At 38.5% G+C, this 21,149-nt stretch overlaps 1 protein-coding gene across 3 annotated transcripts in view; it reads right to left on the bottom strand.

The window, feature by feature from the left end:
• Positions 1 to 21,149, bottom strand: part of thsd7ba (thrombospondin, type I, domain containing 7Ba) — a 197,395-nt gene that overhangs the window by 153,235 nt on the left and 23,011 nt on the right. For all 3 annotated transcript variants that reach the window (XM_085134466.1, XM_085134468.1, XM_085134467.1), the window contains exon 2: positions 2,355 to 2,690. The gene's annotated coding sequence lies outside the window, so the exon portion shown is untranslated. The remainder of the gene's footprint in view (positions 1 to 2,354; positions 2,691 to 21,149) is intronic.

Raw genomic sequence — 21,149 nt, 5'->3', positions numbered from 1 at the left:
ATACAACAGAGAGGCCTTTCTACATTTTGTCCCGATAATATACGATAGTAAGTATCATAGAGAGTATCTAATGCTAGATTAACTTCTGAGAGGCAGCAGCCATTTGAGATTTAAGATTATTTACACATGGCGTGCCTGTGAAAGCGCTGGCAGCTGAATTATTTTTGCTTGATTTCATTCAGGGAAATTAGATTTTGACTTTGCTGCTTTAGCTATGTTTTGGTGGGGGTAAAATTTGTTTAATGAGAAAGAAATGCTTGGATGGAGATGGCTTGGTGCCCAGAAGTGGGCTGCCAGATGCACAGTTTTTGATGGACTGTCCAATTCTCCTCTGGCTTTGATGTGTTATTCTATAGTCAAAATGGTTTGCTCTTTTTTGTGTGTGTTGGAGGGTTTCAGGCCCAAGGGTTTGGCAATTCAACACATAACTATTGTTTGTATCTATTCTCAATACCAATTTGCCTCATGGGGTTCTGTTAGGCAAAGAACAGCGAGTGCTCTTTTTCGCTCCCGCTCTGTCTCCCTCTCCATCTCTTCCACTTTCTCCTTTAAATAACTCATCCACTCTGAAGATAATGTATTCACAATTTTTATTAGAACTGCCTTTGTCTCACATTTTTTGATGGCTAGAAGATGTGTTCTACTTGGATGAGTGAGCAGACCAGTCTGGCACTCACACAGCCATATGCCAATTAGATACCTCTGGTTGCTGATTACTAGCCATTCTCTTGGGCTGCACTGCTCTGGAAGCCATACCTGACTGCACCTATATTACACCCACCCTCCAGCCACTCTAATTTGACTATGCACAGGACAAGCACCACTCTTCTTGGGCTGACAGACCATGTCATAACTGATTGGAAAACATGGTCTTGAACACAAACAAGCAATGGAAACAAGCATGACCCCAAGGCATGCCAGTTTTGTTTTTCAAAGTACAAAAAGGTAGACAATCGAGATTACTCTACTGTAAGATATCTTTGCGAGATTCAGCAGCAAATGTGCTCATCCAGCCAGCGCATCTCAGAATGGGGGAGTAATACAGGCTATCCTGAAAATCTTAAAAAAGAAAAGCTCTTAAGCTGCTAAATATCTGGGTCAAAGGAATCATGCCAGGCTCTCAGTGGCCATAGAAAACCTGGCAAACAGCAGCATGGCTCAGATGCTGGTGTGAGTCTTATTAGATACTCCACGATCTGATGGAATGCAATCTGCTCCTCTGTCTCCTGTGGTCCTTGTTTGGGGCTCACTCATTGAATTCAGCGAGAAAAACCCTGCAGCTAGCATAAGGGAGCAGATGAGCAACACTCTACACCCCTCCCTTTCACAGGTGGTCACAATAATTAATGTTTGATTAGATGTTTCCAAATGAATGGCAAAAGCTAATCTGGTATGCCAAGGCTCTGAACAATCACCATGCGATCCTCCAGCCACTCTTTAAATAAGCCAAACACCCTGTTCTGTCTGGAGTGAAAACAAAGGCATTTGATCCCAGTCTGTTTACCAGAGATGCCACCCTCTTCTCTGGATTTCCACATAATTTTGTTGCCAACCAGCTCATTCCCGCTTCAGATTCGAAGCTTAAACTCGCATCTATATCGCTGCGCCATTCTTTGTGTGTTGCATCAAGTGGATTCAGGTTAACACAGCTGCAAGTATTTTTTCCACATTGTAGTGCATGTAATTGTTTTTGATTGGGTTTGGCAATATGAAAACAGAAATCCATCTACATCCAAAGGAGCTGATTTTTGCAGATGTTTTCCTTGGCAGGAATGACCATGACAGCATTGAAAGAATCACAAATGCACAACACATTTTTTTGTATTCCTTTGATCCGAGGCTTATTTTAGCAGTCGGTTTCTTCTGTTTCTGTATAGATTGGTATTTAAAGAGTATTGCACTACATTTGATTCTTTAATTCCTTTGACACCAGGAGTTTTATTCTATTCAGAACTGTAACAAAGACAGTGTCACTATTATGTTGCCTGACTGGATGGTGACAGCTCATTATATAAAACGTGTTTGTCATTTCCAGAATGTTTAGCTTCTTTTTTATTTTCATTGCAGCTGTAAAACACAAGAGCACAGATATATAGCTCAAAATGAGTGGAATTCTGGCCAATTTTGATATTTCCGTGGTATAAAACTTCTATATTCAATCCCTGCATTCAGTTTAAAGGGAATCGTAGGAGTTAGCATCTTCACAGTTGAGCATTAGTCTCAATCTGATCATAAATTCTGAAAAAGAAAAAAGTTTTTCCACCCTTAAAATAAAGAAAACACACATTTGGATAACTAAATCTATAAACAGCTGCACTCTTAATTGGACACCATGCACATGATGTAAAATGTACCTGAGCAAGATGACTGCCAGTCATCCCTTTCGGTGATCTGGTTGTTACAGTAGCAGATGCTTTTTTTTAGTAGTCCCACCGAAAGCAGGAACAGGGCAGAGGAGGGTCCAAAGATGTTAAGTTTGACAGGGAGAGTAAATCACCTGCACCAGGCCTTCAACCTGAAGCATCATGCAGTGGCTTAATCCTGTGTGAATCAATGTGTTGTGGGCTGGGACTGTGTCACACCTCCAGGAGTGACTGGTATTCACTCCCCGGTGCTGGTTCTGTCAAGCACCCGCACACTGATGTTCCTACTCTGGTTGGCACAAGGCAGCCCGAGCTACTGTAAGGAATCTGAGGAAGACAAAAACAGACAAGGAAAAAAAGAGGCAATGATGTTCACATCTTTCAACTACAGTGCAAAAATTGGACGCCTCATGCAATGACATTTTATTATTTATGTTTCACATGATACACAGTTGATAGCTAGTGAGCTGCAAAAGGCAAGAAGTAATGAATAACAGTGTGAAAATGCAGGGAAGCTCTACAGAGATGCATGACATGAATGCAACGTCCTTTTTTACACACGATCAGCAAATACTGGTCCAGAGGTAGGACTTTGCTGTGATTTATAATCCACTCATCTGTTCTCTCTTATTCGCTCTACTCTTCATCTCAGTGCAAAGATCCCCGAGAAAGTTTCTGTGCATAAGAAAAAAGGATTATCATGTTTCCAGTTTTCAGACGTACTGCTGTTACAAAGGCGAAGGGCAAGTTGTGCATCATAGCAGCAGGTGAGTTTGCTGTCGACAAATCTTGCATAAATCTGCAAGGTTTGCAGTGATTATTTGTCTATCCCTAAGTCTCCAGGGGGCATGTAAGACAATGACAATTGAGGAGTTGAAGTTGCTTCCCATAATATTCAATGACAACCTGTCAACCCTCTAGCCTCTTTCTGAGCTCACCCAGATGAAAATTGAGTCCTATTAACGCCTTCTGACTTTGTCTCAGTGCTTCCATGCTCTCTTATTGACCTTTCTGGTCATACTCCTGAAAACCACGGCTCATAATGACCTGATTTCCCAAGGCCTTTAAGTGCTTTGCCCTGCCATTCCATTGTGGCTCAAATGAGCTTGTCTCTGCAGCTGCACTCCTCACTCCTCCCGCAACTAACTTAATAAAAGCCAACAAATAGGGTGGAAGGAAGGTACTACTGGTAGACGGAGAATAATCAATTGCAAACATTTCAATTTCAAATATGTACACACAATTCATTCATTTTTTTATTCAGCCTGTTGTTTATTAGAGTCAAGGTGCATGTGTGACGTATCATTTTCTTACCGCTTGTGAATTTCTGCCTTAAGTTGATAATGAAATAAGTATTTTTGTGTGCTTTAAATCCCAACAGTAACCTTAAGATGGACAATACGGCATCTTCGTACAATCCTGGGAGCTTTAAATCAACCACTTTTGATTTTGCCAATGCGGCTTAAGGAATGTCACTGCCAGTCTGTTAACCAGTTTTTCCACTTTAGTCCAGACTGAAAAATAACAATTAGTCTGCTCAAACACATCCCACAAACTTGATGCAGAGTCCTCAGGTGATTAATCTTGGTGACTCCTTATCTAGCACCACAGTGGGGTGAAAATTTAGTGTTTCATTGAAATATCTCATCAACATTTTGACAGAATGGCATCTAATTTAATATACACATTTACATCACACATGAATGAATTCTGATTACCTCATTTCACATTTAGCAATTACAAAGAGTAATTAAACTGGGTGATTAAAATAAATTAGTATCTGCTTTAGCTTAAATAAGTGTAGTAGTTCAAACTCTAGATTATGTATTACACTAAGCCACCACATCTATTTGACACTGGGTCAGTGCAGTCTCTTCAGCTTTCTCTGCTTAACATCTTCTACCTTTAAGTTAAGCTCAAAGGCAGAAGTGTTTGCCATCCTCTCTCCTGACAACAATTGCCTCCAACCTTAAACCTGCCTTATGCTTTTCACCTCCCTCCAGGAGCTTACCTCGCCTGGCTTGGCACTATACTGCAGCCCCACAGCTAAAAGCTCTCTCAGAGTGTTTGCTCTGCAATGTGTGCAAGTGTGTTTCTTGAAATTATTGAGCTCTGTAAATGACATTAAGGTTGTCTAAAATGTCCATCCCATTCGCAGAGGTCACAAAAATTCAATAAAAAAAGAGAATAGAAAAAAAAGTAATGATTTCTACAGTCTTTCATAGCTTTTCCAAAAACTACTAATAAGTACTATTAATACTATGCATGTACTATTACTATAAAACTGTAAAAGTGGAATTTGCCAATCCCTCCTCAGCTACCTACCTCACTGCTGGAAGTCAAGACCTTGATATTTTGCCAATATAAACTTAGTTATTTTTGTTTTATATATATCTGTCCTGTCTAATGTGTGCTCCAAAAACATCAGCTGATACACTGAACTTGGCCATTCCTTGTGTATTGCCATCTGCTAAATGATTTCTAGTTGCTGTTACATTTTAGAGTTAAGACTTTAATCCAAACATTGAATAAATTAAATTCTACATCTCAAAAGAAGCTCCGCATTTAATGAACAGGCTTGGCAGCATCCACAGACCCAAGCTTTTCACCATATCATAAAGCAGTTCCCAGCTCGGTACCTTGGCAGACAAACATCAGAGACAGCTGCACTGCAAAGTCACTAATCACCTCACTAAAACAGACAGTATATTATGCAATGCGTACATGAATTCAGTCCCAGACTGTTAAGATGTTGTATGTGGCAGTATCTGAAAGAGAGAGGTATCTCAATTCTGCCAGCACCTCAAACAGTCTGGCAGCCCAAGCAGCTGCTCCTGAAGCCAGGGTTGTGAACTCAATCAGCTGCATGTTTATCACTGTGGCACCAAACTTACTATGGCTCTTTTTCCCTGCCTCCGTGAGCTATAGATGCAGTGGTATGGCCAGTTAAGCCAGCCAACGGGGGTCACAGTACTGATAACAGGAGAAAAAATACATATATAAATAAGCCATGCCCATAAGTGTCACCAAATAAAGATGAGCTAAACAATACCACCCAGCTTAATTCTGATCTATTCGTTGATTTTTTGGGTCTTTTTTATCACGATGTGTTGATTGGTTTTCTCCGTTTCTGTATGGTTATTTAAAAAAATAACTTTGAGCTGGGCTGGAAATTCAGTGAATGCCTGGAAGATAAATGACAAAGTAAATGTGATCAGACAAAAATGCTCCATATGATATTTAAATATATGCACAAGCAGAGAATCTCTTAATCAAATGAGTTGTGTCACATGTAATAGGACATCAGACATACTCTCGTACAGAGAGGAAATCTTTTTGCCAGTCTTGTTTTGTTTGGGGAAGTATTTTAGGGGGATTTTTGGTGTTTGGTGAGGTCTATTTTTAAATTGAGCCTTAATGTGAAGATTTTAGTTCATCAATGTTTCCATATTTCTGTATTGGATGAAAGGAACAATTAAACTAGGCAAAGCTGTAGCCCACAGCTGTCTGAGCATACAAGCTCCTCTGCTCTACTGATCAAAATCAAACCTCTGACAGAAAATAATAATTACTGTGCCTCTAATGTTCATCCAAAAAAATTGACAGAAATTCATTTGGAAGACTGTCTGATGTATCCTACTGCTGAAGGTAAAAGGACACCTTTGGGCATCAAAGTGGTTTTAGGCATGTAAAAGCTGTTAAATTTCACCGGTAGATATTCATGCACCTTTTAATTGTTCACAGATTTTCTTGTTCAAAGTGATGGCCTTTAGAAAAAAAATTATTCCAATTGATGTAATGCCTAACACAAAGCCACAAAGCATTGTGTTGATAGCCAGATAATTCTCACAGAATATTTTCTTCACACCATAAATATTTCATCGCAGACATGAAAAAGGACCTCGAGAATGTCAAATTAGCACAACCAGAACAAAGCTGCAAAATAATGAGCTTTTTCCCTTTTACTGATGGGAACATTTTTTGATAAGAATAAGATAAGTCTCCCTCAAAAACACTGTAAAGAGCTTAAGTTGCCTCATTGTACACTGTTAATTCCAGCTTTCGTGGCTTACATACATTACTTACCTTTTTTTGGAAATAAAGAATATACTAGCTTGTATTGAGTTGCAGTTTACTCATTGTTGTGGAGCAATGTTAAATAAATTGAGTGACAACAAAGGAAACAATGACATTGTTTCATGGGGAGAAAGGAAACTGTGCTGAATCTGCCGAATAGATGGAGAAGAAGAAGAAGAGCAGCAAATTTGGGATTGCTTCGTTAACTTCAAATCTAAATTGTGTATTGTGGACAGATGTGGAGAGCTAGAAACCCAATGGCCTGTTTGAAGTTCGCCACCTAAAGCGCATTCGTAGTGCATTGTAATGTAAATTCTCCACAGACGAGTCAAGAGATTAGGATCATATCTGACAATTATTTAAAGTATAATTTGTATAGAAACATGACTGTTTCTATAGGAGCCTGACTTCACTCCACAGATTGTTCTCCCATTATTATATTGAACTTGCATCGCTGAAACTATTTCTGTGTTATTATATATTGTAAGTAAATTAGGATGTGGATGAAATGGCCCAATAACAACATTTAAGTTAAGAGCCTAAATCCTGCAGATTGTGAGTATAAACTCATGTAAAACTTGAATTGCTATTTTAAATTGTTGAAAATTGACATTATTTTATGAGCAGTTTTGTTCGTTACTGCTGATTACAATAAACCTGAGTTTTCCAGCTCAAACAAGATGGTGCTTTTACTGTTTTTGGAAGTTTTTTGTGCTATTGAATGTTTCATGATGTTGTAATCCATTTGTTCATTGTTTAGTTCTGCAAGCCAGATTTCACAGACAAGTGCGCCATTGTACTGCAAGGCCTCCCTGTACTATGTCGTGATGATCTTCATAACATCTACAACACTGATAAGTTTTTATAGTTGCATTTTAAAAGAGCGAACAGAGTTGCAGTGAAATTTGTTTGGAATTTGCAAGTTTTACCAAGAGCTAGAAGAAAAAGTTAATACTAATTGTATAGGTGTGAGTACAGCATGAAGGTTTGTTTTTTATTTTAGTATCTTTGTGAAGCACTTCAGGGTTTCTGTGAGGATGACAGAAGGGGGACACCGCAGGGGAGAAGAAAAAAGAGGAAGCACCAAATTACAGCTGACTTCATTCATATACAACGGTGATACCACCCTGGTGGATGGACTGAGGTGACTGTTGCAGTGAATTGGTGCTATATAAATTTAATTTAATTGGGTAACAAATAAACATGTGAAAAAACAGATTTCTCAAGCTGTCGTTTCTTCACATGTTACTATGAACAGTTGTCTAATAATTGCATTTATTGGCTATGAAGCAGGCTTCTGAGAGTGAGGACGCCTGGGGTCTGTTGCAGGTGCAGCCTGTCACTGATGAAGCTGTGCTCATCTCTCCAAATCATTTTCACCTTGATCAAGGGTCTTTCTATGAGAGATATATCAATGGATGTTTTCAAGAAGCTGCCTCAAGTAGTTTGCCTCTTGTTTGGGATTTTAGTGCTTTTCGCTTGGACTAACCTAAAGACGCATTCATTCAAAGACTGATGCTTGGAAGAGACTCCTACCAACACATGTTTTAAATTACAAGCTTTTAGAGTTTTAATGCAACTAATACAATTGTCCACATGGCCTCCTGAAGTGGTTTTAAACCATTACATGTGAAACTACATCAGGTTTTGTGCACTTTTATGTCTAAATAAATTAAACCTGTTTTCTGCATTTCGGACCTCTCCTACAAATGATATTGCCATAAAAAGTGTCACACATAACTTTCATACTGGACTACTGATACCGCCACTTGAGTAAATTACATTTTCAGATGAGCAGTGTCACTTGTTTTAGAAAGGAGAGAAATAAAATACGTGTCTGTCTTTATGCGTCTATTTTTGGAGAAAGGCTTGTTTTTGGGGGGTTTTTTTCCCCTCTGACACACTTGAATAACACAAGTAATACTTGCTTCTTTTTTTAAGTGAATAAGGCTGCATGAGATTTTTTGTCAAGGTTAATTTACACTTTACTGAGAGGGTATCGCTCATGCATGGTAACTATGATTTGGTTCATGTTACAGGTAGGTCATTCTCAATCAAATTAAAGGTGCTGACAGTATGTACAAAACAGAGCAAAAAAAATGCACAAATAAATAAGGATTTGGTGCAGAAACAGAAACTCTAAAAGCCAATGTGTGAAATGTTTGAAGCAGATCAGGGAAATATTCTACAAAAGGCAGCGATAGATGCTGAAGCTGAAAGAGGAAAAAAACGGTTCCTGGATAATCGGATTTGTTTTGTGCAGCTGTTCCACCTGGCCTCCCAGCCCCCACCGCCCCTTCATTAAAAAAGCTTATAATTATCTCAGCCGTGGCTGTAATCCTGGTCACTCCATCGCCCCTTTTCAATTGATAGGCACATCTCGTGGGACTAGGGTATGCAGGTGAGCGTGTCTGAGTCCCGACTGCTTAGGATCCCGAGGGGATTGTCGCACAGAAAGGGAGCCATCAGTGTGAGCAAGAGAAGTAGCGTGACGGCGTCAGGATTAATTTCGAGGAGGCCTGGTTGCTGAGGTTGGCTGATAACATGGGTCAGCAGCTGCAGCGACACCTGGACCCTGAAGCCACGAATGTTACCCTGGAAAATAACTGTTAATGTACTGAGAGCTGTGTGCATTTATCTGCGTGTGTCCAAGTGTGTGTTTGTGTGTGTCCAAGTGTATGTATGTGTGTGTAGTAGAGGTAGAGGAGGAGCTGATACCTGCCTAGCCTGCAGAAGATGTCCAGAGATGGTTGAAACCTGTAAAAAGTCAATTATACAGAGGGAAAAAACGTGGAGAAGAGGGGAACCATGGGTGAAATTAAAAGCCTGCTTCTTGTGATAAGTGGTGACGATGGGAAGTCTGTTCTTTTTTGTAAGTGGTAATCTGGGGTGGTGTAAAAAAATGTCAAAATGTTCCAGCGTGTTGAGGAAAGAAGAGGTTGCACGCTGTGTGAAAGAGGAAACTGAAAATGTAGCATTCTAGTTTGACACAGGACTTGATTTTCTTTGCAAAAATTAAATCAGTGTTAACAGTTAACAAAAAAAAACAGGCTTTGCTGGTTTTAGTGTCTATGAATATATCAAACAATACTCACTGTCATGTGCTCAGTACATCCTGCAATTGGCCAATATCAGCTAAAGAAGAAAGCTGCTCCACTGCAGGTGAACTTTGCTTTTAAATTCATCTTTGAATTTGATATTTTCAGAGTCAAGATGTTGCAAAGAGTTTTATGACTGTCATAATAAGTCATTGGGAACAAGTCAGAGGACAAATAGATTACAAATGCTCAAAATAAGATCTGTAAGACTACAAAAAATAGGAATTAGTATCAGTACCTAAACAGAGCCTAAGACAAGGATTTAGCTCCTGTATAAAGGGATAATTTTTGTATTTTGAGTCATCAAAAACATTATTATTATCTCCCCCCCTCTCAGATCTAAATGTCAGAACATTATGTTCACTTTGTTCACTGACCTTTCCAAACCCATCAACACTGACGACAGCGCTAATAACCCAGTCACACACCACTATGTTTTTTTTTCCTCACACTGTGCTATTTACATATTTGAAACAACGAGATCATTTTTATGCAATGAATTATTGTGTTTATTAATGCCGTCATGTGCATCACTCCAAAACTGCGGGTGGGACAAAGACGATGATTTCACACTTAATAAAAACACATTATATGGGGTTTGCCATTTAGAAACATTCAGAGCTAATTTCTCATGTTTTTTAAAAAACATTAAAGCACCTGCCCAAGAGCACAACATATTCAAATTTCCCTGCCATCAAACACAAGTAAAGTAAATCTTCAACAACAGAAAGTCGTTAGGTGAGCGCAGTTCCACGCACGCACGCAGACACAACCAATCAAACACTCACAGTTTTTGAAGTGTCCTCTATAAGCTCCACTGCGTCAGAACTCAAAGTTCACATTTAGGGATGTGAGGGGGAACAAGTTGACATTTTGTGCTTTAAGGTGGCACCAGTACTGTGCCAAGAGATAAGGGCTCAGGACAATAGATAAAGACTGCTTGAGAGACAGCATGCTGAGCCTGTAGCTGTATGGATTATCAAAGCGCAGCCATGGATGGAAAAGAGGAGGGCAGAAGATGGGGAGGCTGGCCCAGTGTCTCTTACTGGGAATTATGGTTCCACACAGAAGAAAGGCACTCAAATGGCTGACTTCCTGTATTGATTGGCTGGTGTTCCAGGGATTAAACCTTAACCTTATATTGATCCAGTTTTCTTTGTGAGTCTAAGGGAAGAGTTCTGGTCACGAGACAGCTGCTGCATTTCCCCTCACTGATTTCTTAATTTTAATTGCTACATAAAATTCAGCTTAAGCACCTACACATCTGATTTTTATCTACAGGCCAACAAATAAAAGATTCAAAGTAATACAGAAAAATCCTAGAAAGGAATAGATGTGTAAAATGTGGTGCCACATGCACAATGTCAGGTAGCTGAACAAAAGAAAGCTATTATTTTCAAATGTTTGACTCCGATCTGACAGGCAGCCATGTCCACTGGAAAAAAGCCAGTGCTATCAGCTCACCATTAGGATAACTGATGTCGCTCGCAAGTGTTAGTGCCACACCAGGCTGATCAGCATAGACTCGAGAGGTAATTTGTCACTCACTCCTTGGGTGTTTATGTTGGGTATGGCATGAAACGAAATAAGTGCCTACTTTGTTTTGGCAATAACAATGAAGCTCTTTGCCGAGTGGGAGGCTGTTCGATAGAGTTGTATTCACCCGCTGTAGACTTTCAAAGAATGCACAATAATCAGAGATGATTGTAATGGCTGCAAAGTGTACATTGAATAATTCAACTCTCCTTCGTACATGATTGGCTACTGTGCTCCCTAAGCACACTTTAGCGTTCGCTATAGCCGAATCTCATTTGCAAGAGTAAGTGGATTGTGATTGTGATGATGTTTTTGCAGTTGTTGCTTCAAGACTTTAAGCATTCTTCAAAATCAATAGACGTTACAATTTACACATTTTAAAATATACTTTCACACACAAATGTTTAAATTGTTTATGTTTGTGATTAGTGTCAGTTATCTCATGCATCTATTCTATCTCGTTCTGGATTATGTTTATAAATAATTTTATTATGACTATTTTGAACAGCGCCGTGTACAGTTTCACAGATAACATCAATGTGAAAGTGAAACAGAAAACAAGGCCAAACTTTGTTCCAGCACTTGAAAGCACAAAACAATGCATACAACACAGATTGTGCATATCTGTGACTGTGAATGTATGCACACTCTATGACCTGTTATAAAAATAACATTTGCATTTGCTGTTTCAACAGTTTTTTAGGCGATTTCATATAAGGTAGCGAGGTAGCGAGGGAGGATAAGAAGGACAGACGCAACAACATTGTCATCCCCTATGTTGCCGGTGTATCAGAAAAACTCAGGAGGGTTTTCTCAAAGCATGACATCCTGGTGCATTTCAGACCCAGCAACACACTCAGACAAAAACTGGTTCACCCGAAAGACAAAACTCCAAAACACAGACTTAACAATGTGGTGTATGCTGTACAGTGCAGCGAGGAATGCACAGACCTCTACATTGGAGAGACCAAACAGCCACTTCACAAGCGCATGGCACAACACAGAAGAGCCACCTCCACAGGACAAGACTCAGCTGTCCATCTGCATCTTAAGGATAAAGGACACTCTTTCGAGGATGCCAATGTTCACATTTTGGACAGAGAGGACAGATGGTTTGAAAGAGGAGTGAAAGAAGCCATCTATGTCCACTGTGAGCGACCATCTTTGAACAGAGGCGGTGGTTTACGACACCAACTCTCTGCCATCTATAATCCAGTTTTGAGATCCCTTCCCAGACGCCTTAACGCCCACTCACATCCTGGGCCATCTGACCCCAGGAATTCGCATGATAAGGTGGGGCTAGGTTTCACAATGACCTCACCCGAAACTCTGGCTGATTGGGACCCACACCCAGTTTCACACCTTGGCTCAGGCGATTAGAGGATCATCAGGGGGTCCTTTTGTCAATCTTTGGGGGGATACTCCCACTAGGTTTATATCTGGGACTCTCCACCATTTGACCTTAGAACTGAAGAAGCTTCTCGGATGAGAGGTGAAACGTCTTCAAGTAACTTAAAGAAGTCCAGACGCTTTTCTTTGCAAGCTCCTTTGACTACGATGACCTGGATGACTGAGAACCTTCACAGACATAAGGTAGCTAGATACTGCTCATACTTTTAACAGTTTTTTATCATCCAGTCTGTGAAAACATAAGATTATGTGTCTTTGTTAACACTGGGCATGTAGAAATAAAAGATCATGATTAAATAAATCAATGTAATTGAAAAAAAAAAACTACTTTAAAAAGTGATTAAATCAATTTTAGAATTAGAATTGGTATTAGGACTTGTGGAATTCTAATACAACTGATACAAACAACCACAACCAAGCAAAAGTAAATTACCTTTGTAAAAATGTTATTATATAAAAGATAAAAGTAAATAATAACATAATATTACTTCTACTACTGTGTTGAAATATCAGTGTATCTTTTAATGCAACATCATTACATCATCCTGGATGAACTGCATCAAGCTTTTAAGTCTAACCCAGCTATAAATCATGTTTTATATAGTTAAGTATTTTGCAGCAGTAGAAAATACAGTCCATGCATCATCCATGAAAACGTTCTTCTTCACGATTGTAGCTGATTAACTAGACAACAAATAAGATGACCACACTTATCATACCCTCACTTAAACCAAGAAAAGAAATAGTAATTAAAGCCAGATGAATTGAAGTCACATAAACAATATAAACTTTCATGTCTGCAGCCACAAACACACTTATCAAACTAAACACAATTATTCATTTTTATAAGTCAATGTTGCATACTAAAAAGCTTCAATGAAGCATTTATACTGCTATTAATTCTAGTACAAACTAATACAATTTCCTTTTTGTCACACTTTTCCAAAAAACATCCCACAATTAACTACTCATAGAGAAAAACAGTTTAAACTATGGATACACAAGCTTTCTAAAGGAACCATATGTTTCTTCAGTCTTATCATTCTCAAGTGTGCGCAGAGGCTACAGGAAGTCATCTGGCTTGGTTAGCAAAAGTCTTAGATATGCATGCTGAGCTAGAGAAAGTGCCCAAAGGCAAATGTGCACATGCTTTTTTTGGTGTATGAAGGAGTTGCGCAACTTTGAAGACAGTATTCAGTTTATGACCAACATAGAGCTGTGGCCTCCTGCAGTTTCTTTGCCGCTGCAGCTGCAGAACGACTCCAGCCTTTTGTTCCAGTCTAACAGTTTTCCCAGACTTTATTTTTACAATATGCCAAATGTGAGCTGTAATGTAGAAAAATACAGTCTTTCAGGAATAATGACATTTCTAAAAACACTTAAAATAATATCGCACAAAAGACAACACTCTTTCTGTAATATGAATTAAATTTATGTATACTAATAACTCTTAGCTTCTCCTGACAGAACACGGTGTACCCACAAACTACATCTGCTCTGTAACTGACCTCATCGACTGTTAACATGACACTGTTTTTTGATATTGTCATTAGCAAAATAGCTTTAAGGCTAAAAACACAGTGATCTAATTAACTCTGACACACAGCTACCATGATAAAGTCTGACTGATTTTTCTGTTATGTTTACTCCATGATCTGATGATGAATCGCTGCAAGAAGTGACAGAAGATGTAATCTCCAAATGGCCACGTGTAGTTCTCATTTGTACTTTCCCACAGCTGAGGCTCTTTAAATTTTCACAAATTAACAGTTATAAAGTTTTTTTTTTGTTTCTTTCTTAAATTGAGTTCAGCTTGGGCTTATTTGGCATGTGAGGCATATGTGTTCCAAATTACTCAAATCACAACCAAGCGGGACATTATCATCTAGTTCCCTCCCTATTTAAAAATGCACACCCTCACTCCATGTTTTAGAAGTTAAATAAAAAACTGCAAAAGCTTGCTTGAATGGCATCAGGCACTAATTAGCATGTCCATGACGCTATTGCATCATACTTGCATTTTGCCTAGTGTCAGCTGGTGTCAGCCTTGTGTTTGCCTCTTTTACTCTCTGTGCTTATGTACATATATTTTCCAAGCAGTCGCGTATAGCTGTTCTCATTTTTCCTTGTGGAGGTGTCTGTTTTTGGAGAAAAGATGATGTTTCCAGTCTAATATATTTCTCGCCCATCAGATCCAGTCAATTTCCTACCAGGTGGTCACTGTTTTGTTTTTCCTAACCTGATATTGTTTGACAAAATCAGTTTGCAAATAATTAAAGATGTTGTGTTGTGTTTTTGAGTATATTTGAATATACAATGATGCCTAAAGAGAAAGGTCATTCACAGTTCAGCTGAATGTGCTGCTACCGGTCAAAAAGCAGAGTAGGAGCAGAGAAGAGTGCCAGCAGCTGAAGTTTCGTGGGGTTGTGCAATCTTTTACAGAAAGCATGGTTAAGGTTGATCCAGGAAGCCACCGGGTGTCTGTAAAGTTACTAAACCTAGTACTAAAGTTTCAGACTTGGCAATGATGAGAAGAACTTGTGAGCAAGTATGACCAAGCTTTCTTGCAGAGGTAGAGAGGGGAAAGGTTTGAGCGCAGAGTGAGAAGAAACGGACTGCCATGATTTTGCAGAGGTATAATGCAACATCCAGCTATTTTAATATGAACAGTTTTGCCTCTCCCAATCGTCGAAAAATATATTGAAATAAGTCAATGTACAGACCAGAGCTAGAAGTGCAGTGTTGCATCTTATCTTTTCAGAAAGATTCATGACAAAAAAAAAAAACTAATAAAAAAAACATGGATAGAGTTCAAAAGTGGCTTTCTGTATTCCAGACCTCTTCAATCTTGTACTAGTCACAATGTGCAAAGCACTTGGTTTGACAGGCAGCTGTCAGCCTTTTATTCTGTGTGTAAAACTGGGTAAGGGATAAGGAATTTCTGTAATTCAATTCAAAAGTGCTTCGACACAGAGAAATGATGGCTTAGGTCTAGCTTAGGGAAAATGACAGTGAATAAAACTGCTAAACCTAGCAGCTTGTTGAGCCAAGCATACAATAAGGAGGCCTTACATCAGCACTAGTGTGCATTTTAAGGGCAGAAAAGAACAAGTGACATCTTCATAAATGGTGCCATGCTGAACTCAGGGTATTGTGGTATTGCAAAGTAAGATCTGTGCAATCACAGTCTTGAAAGTGTTGGTATAAAACATTATTTTAAAGATGTATATTAAATTAGATTATTTTTTAACTAGAAAAAATGTCAAATGTTGAAAGCATACAACATAACCACATAGCTGAAAGCTGTACAATACTTTATTACTACCTTCAATGCATGGATTTATGCTTTGGTTATGTGGAAGCAGCTGCAACCAGTACATATACACACACATATACATATATATACACACACATATACACACACACACATATACACATATACATATATATATACATATATATATATACATATATACATACACACATATATACACACATATATATATATATACACACATATATATACACACACACAATCAAAAGAAATCAAAAGAAACTCCACTCAACCTGATCGGGATTAGGATTTAGGAAGTGGTACACCAATTCTACTCTAAGACAGGCCAGTTGTTTTTTCCCTCCATTTTGAGAGCATAAAGGACAGAAACAGAATACTAAGCAAAATAAAGCATTTTCAGTGTAACAACAAGTGAAAATGACACATCAGTACAGCATTGCTTTGATACTATACCAGAAGAATGAAAATACACAAGTTGTTTTATAAAGATCATTGTATTATGATTGGCAACGCATCTTCAAAATGACCTTTACTTTTTCATTTCATTTAATGAATACGTCTGCAATGGTTTAACGAGATGTTAAGATGGACGAAGGTTGGAAGCTTGTATCTGTTTGTGCTTGCATTCATTATCTGATGAAAGAATTTAATAAGTCAAAATGCGTTAATAAGAGCGTAACCTTTGTAAAAGATATTATGAATTGCTAAGTCGCATCATTTTTAAATTCGCCGAATTTCTTGCCAAATAATGGAAATACATTCCTCTACAAAGGGCCAAGCATGTTGCACCACTTTACTGAACAACCCAGAGGAGTTTAAACTGATTTGTAGTTGGCTTCCACTGTGAAATTGCATGTACATGTAATTACTGTGAATATCCCTACACTATCCAGCTATCAAATGGATAGATATTGTTGACAAAATGTAAAAGCAGATGTGCAAATTGAACAGGAACGGAGAGTTTAAAACACAAAGGGAAGATCATTTAGCTGAGCTTTTTTCCCCCCTAGTTGTTATTACAGCCTTGTGGATTTGTTTAATATGATAGAATGTGCCAAAAATAATGTAAAAGGTTAATCAGGTTTAGTCAAAACATTTCAAATGTGTCATTATTATTTAAGCATTAAACAATGTGCAGTTACATATCTCTGATTACTTTAGGGAAAAGTAGACCTTTCTACCCTATAGCCTTATAACTTTTGGCAACAGAGAAATGTTTTCAACATAACCTCAAATCAGAAAGAGGAGAAACAGAAAGATTTTTAGCTGACGAAATGTAACATTTCTCGGTCTCAGTCAGGAAGATTCAACTTGAGCTAGAGACATAAGGTCAATCAGAAACACAGCTTATAATTTTCTTCAGTTGACATACATTTTTAAACTAGGTCATGATTAAGCATCTAAGAATCTCACTAAGGAAGCAGGATAAAAAGGAAAAAAAAGGATTAAAATATTCCCACGTCAGACTTGAAAATGACGACCTCGACTTCCAGCAGCACAGTGGGATATGGGACTCATCCATACCCATAAACACACCAAATCTACATCTCCAGTTCAACTTAAACCAGCATGCCCCACAACGTCACAAATCCTGGTTTGCAATACAATCAAGATTTCGTAGGATATTTCATCAAAGCAACTATTGTTGTAAGGAGAACCTCAGAATGTCAGCGGCACAATACAGAATCAGTTTCAAGTAGCCAAACAATGGTAGCCTGCATTGTAGCCTACCATTGTAGGCTACAATGCAGGTAGCCTGCAAGTAGCCTGCAATAACTGCACTGTGTTCAATAGGATTGTGGTTCTGTGATTCATAAAACTGCCTCTCTGATCTCCTGCCAGTGATCCATGAAATCTTTTTTGAATCCTCAAACACAAATAGAGCTCGGAGGATAATTCATGGTGCTCTGAGGTGTGAGCACTGAGATGAATGGCTATGCTATTGCTGGAGCAAACTGTCTTCTGAGATTGGACACCCAACATAAAGATCAAGCAAATCAAGGTTAGTATACGCAAAGATTTATATAAATATATAACAGTAATTAACAGGTGACTAAAAATATAATGTGACTAATGTGACTTGGGCTACATTCACACTGCAGGCGAAAGCGCATCAAATCCGATTTTTTTGACCCTATGCGATCCATATCCGATCATGGTATGACAGTGTGAACGGCACAAATCCGATATTTTCAAATCCGAGCTGGGTCACTTTCGTATGTGGTACTGAATCCGATACATATCCGATGTTTTAGAAAGCGACTGCTATTTGAATGGTCAAGTTGCATTAAATCAGTCTTTTACGTCACTGACACAAGACAGACGCCAATTATCAGCTCCGGAGAAGACATCGCGAGACATAGATGTTAGTGAAACTGTTGGGAAGACAACGTGAACATTTTATTTGTACTGTATAATCTGCAGATTCTGACAGAAATCTGCAACTATCCTTTGAAGCACTGCTCCTCTCAAAAACAGAAAATAAGGATAATTATTAGGTTATTTACAAATAACTTAAAGCAAAAATTGGGAAGCGTAAAGTCCGAAGTCTTTATATTAAGGGCCATTAGTCAAACAATATTGTTTGCTCTGGGTCTAAACAGAGCGCGTTGTGTATGACGTCTTCTTTTGCGCATGCGGGCCGCTTTGAGCGTTCACACTAGAGCGCGTTTGCTGTCGCATTTTATTTGTAGTGTGAATGAGCAGACAAGAAAATCGGATTTGATCAAAAAATCGGGATTGAACATTAAGACCTGCAGTGTGAACGTATCTTGAGGTAGTATTGTGTTAAAGAGTTCTACCAGAACTGCAAGAAAACCAGACTAAGAGGAGAGAAAAAAAAGAAATGTTAAATTGCAGACCAAATTGTTCCACATTTAAATCAAATCTGCTTGCTGAACAAGCAGCTTTTTTGCTTTGCAAAAAAAAAAAATGCAATTTTAGTATTACTTATGCATCAAGATAACAGTTGACTCACATGTCTGGTTGACGGAGGTGTAACACAGGAGGGGAGTTAAAAAGTTTCTTGGTATACTGTATATATGATCAGACAGGGGCTGTGCATCAGCAGAGCGCTCTGTCTGACCTTCCCTGCTGTTGAGCCCATTACGCTTCAATTAACGACAGCAGCCTGCTGCGACCAGCAGGAACAGCTGCTCAGCCCACATGGCGGTAATTCAATGAGAGTCACAGACAGGGGGACATAAAACTTGATCTACCAATCAGACACGCCAATGCACAAGAGGATACAAATTTACTCTGCTGTATTGGGCCTTGAGACGGGGGGAGTGAGAAGGATGACCTGGACACTATGAGCCTCTCACTCGTCGGAAATAATGCTGATCTTCGGCATATGTGTAATTCAATTTCACATGCATCAGAAATTTGATTAGTGATATGCTTTCGGTTAATGGATATTCAAAGTTCATGTTGACCGCAGAGATTCTTTTCAATTATATTTTTTATAATAGTTTTAATGGCCGGTTATGGTTTTGTCTTTTTAATGGGCTGACTGCTCCAGTCTCTACTTTTAGTCACACAAAAAAAGGGTTACCAAAATTCAGAAATGTTTTAATTCAACATCCAATGGCTCAGACGCACACAATACAACTTAATGGAAATAAAGGGCAGAGACAGCATGTTGATAGAATAATAGGAGGTACCATTCAATAATACGTGTTTACTTTTTTAAATAATTGATCAAAAACCACTCTTGTTTCATAACGGAAAGCATTCTTGGAAGCATCCCAAGCTATATCATACTTCATGCTTCTATCTTGTGTTAAATATATATGCACACTCAAACACCGATTTTTCAGAGAGGAACTTTGTTTCGTAACTTCTTTTTGTATAATACTAAAATCAAAGCGTAACATGAACACTTAACAGTGAAAACAAACATAGGACAAAATGCATAAAACGTTTTCCGAAACAATAACAGCTATAAAAACAACTTGACAACCAAAGAAGTGAAAAGTGAAAAGAAGAAAAAAAGAAAAAATGTTCCTGTTAAAGATAAATATTTCTTAACTTTAAGTTAATTTTTGTAAATGCTCTCTGATGTATTGGCATTCAGGATACAAAGAAAGAAAATAAACTATTTACCCTTTTTTTTTTTTTTTAATCAAAATTTCTTTTTGCGGTTATCCAAAATTCAGGGTTAGAGTTTATGGCTTGGGTTGTTGGTCATCAATGGTGATGTCTTAGACCTCAGAAAGTTAAAATACACATACAAGCGCCTTAACAATGATCACAAGAGGCCTGGATTTATCACCCTAGGCTTTCCACACCACAATCTTAAAGCACAAAAAGTCACCTTGAAACTTTAAGCTTATGATGCAAAGCAACACCAAATCCTGACAATGCAATTAACATGAAAAATGTGAAACAATGTGTTTGTGTAGACAAGGCTTCCCAACGTCCCCTAACAATGCCCACACCTTATCTGTAACTTCACCAGGCGTCTTGGAGAGTGTAATTACACCAGGACCCTCCAGCCTGGGACAGTGCTGTTGGCCTGATTGGATCTCACCTTGGCTTGACCTCTTCATCCCAGGGTGACTGAACCAACTCGCTACATCTTGACGAAGAACAATGCATTAGTTAATCAACTGATAAAACCTCTAGATAAAAGTGTCTGGATCCCATTAGCTCTGGAAATAACTCTCCACTCTGTGCTGGCAGTTTTACTATTGCTGAGGATGTAGTGTAGCATAGAGCCAGTATCTTTCACGAGGGGTGGGACTCTTAATGAGCAACTTCTTTTGGATGCAGAGTCAGCACAACTTGTTCAGTGGACAGACAGATGCAGGTATCAAACTTTAGATTTGCAATTCTCGTCTGTGTTGCTCACAGCTGTCTGGCCAACTAAGAAAAACATTTTTGTTTCTGAATATACATTTTAAACACAAAATGGCAACTGCGAAAATCTCTAAATTCCTTTATTAAGTTAAATTCCTTTCATTTTCCTAGACTGACGTCTGCCAAGGGATCCAATTTTACCCAACCATATCTAAGTAATCTATTATAGTTTTAATGCATATAAATTAGTCACATACCAGCTGTAACAAAAGAAAAGTAAATAATGAATACATAGAATAGCTCGTAATTTACTAAATTATTTGGATTAATTGCCCAAGTGCATCCTATTAAATATCCAATATATATTTGCAGTTTTCTTCCTATTAAAATATTTAATGTTAATATAGGAGCGTTCCAGTCTACTCTTAGGAACTCTTGCTAATTTGTAGTGTAAAGTAACCAACTGGTTACTTTATAGCCTAGGCAGAGAGGGTGTATAAATGATTCCAACACAAGCAGGTGTTATGAAGGCAGATCTAGCCTCGCTGGAATATATTGCAGCCCACGCCT

This window comes from Neolamprologus multifasciatus, chromosome 16, assembly GCF_963576455.1.
Source record: "Neolamprologus multifasciatus chromosome 16, fNeoMul1.2, whole genome shotgun sequence".
NCBI classification, from domain to species: domain Eukaryota; kingdom Metazoa; phylum Chordata; class Actinopteri; order Cichliformes; family Cichlidae; genus Neolamprologus; species Neolamprologus multifasciatus.
Note: the sequence above shows the minus strand (reverse complement) of the source record. Positions and strands in the feature narration are given on the sequence as shown.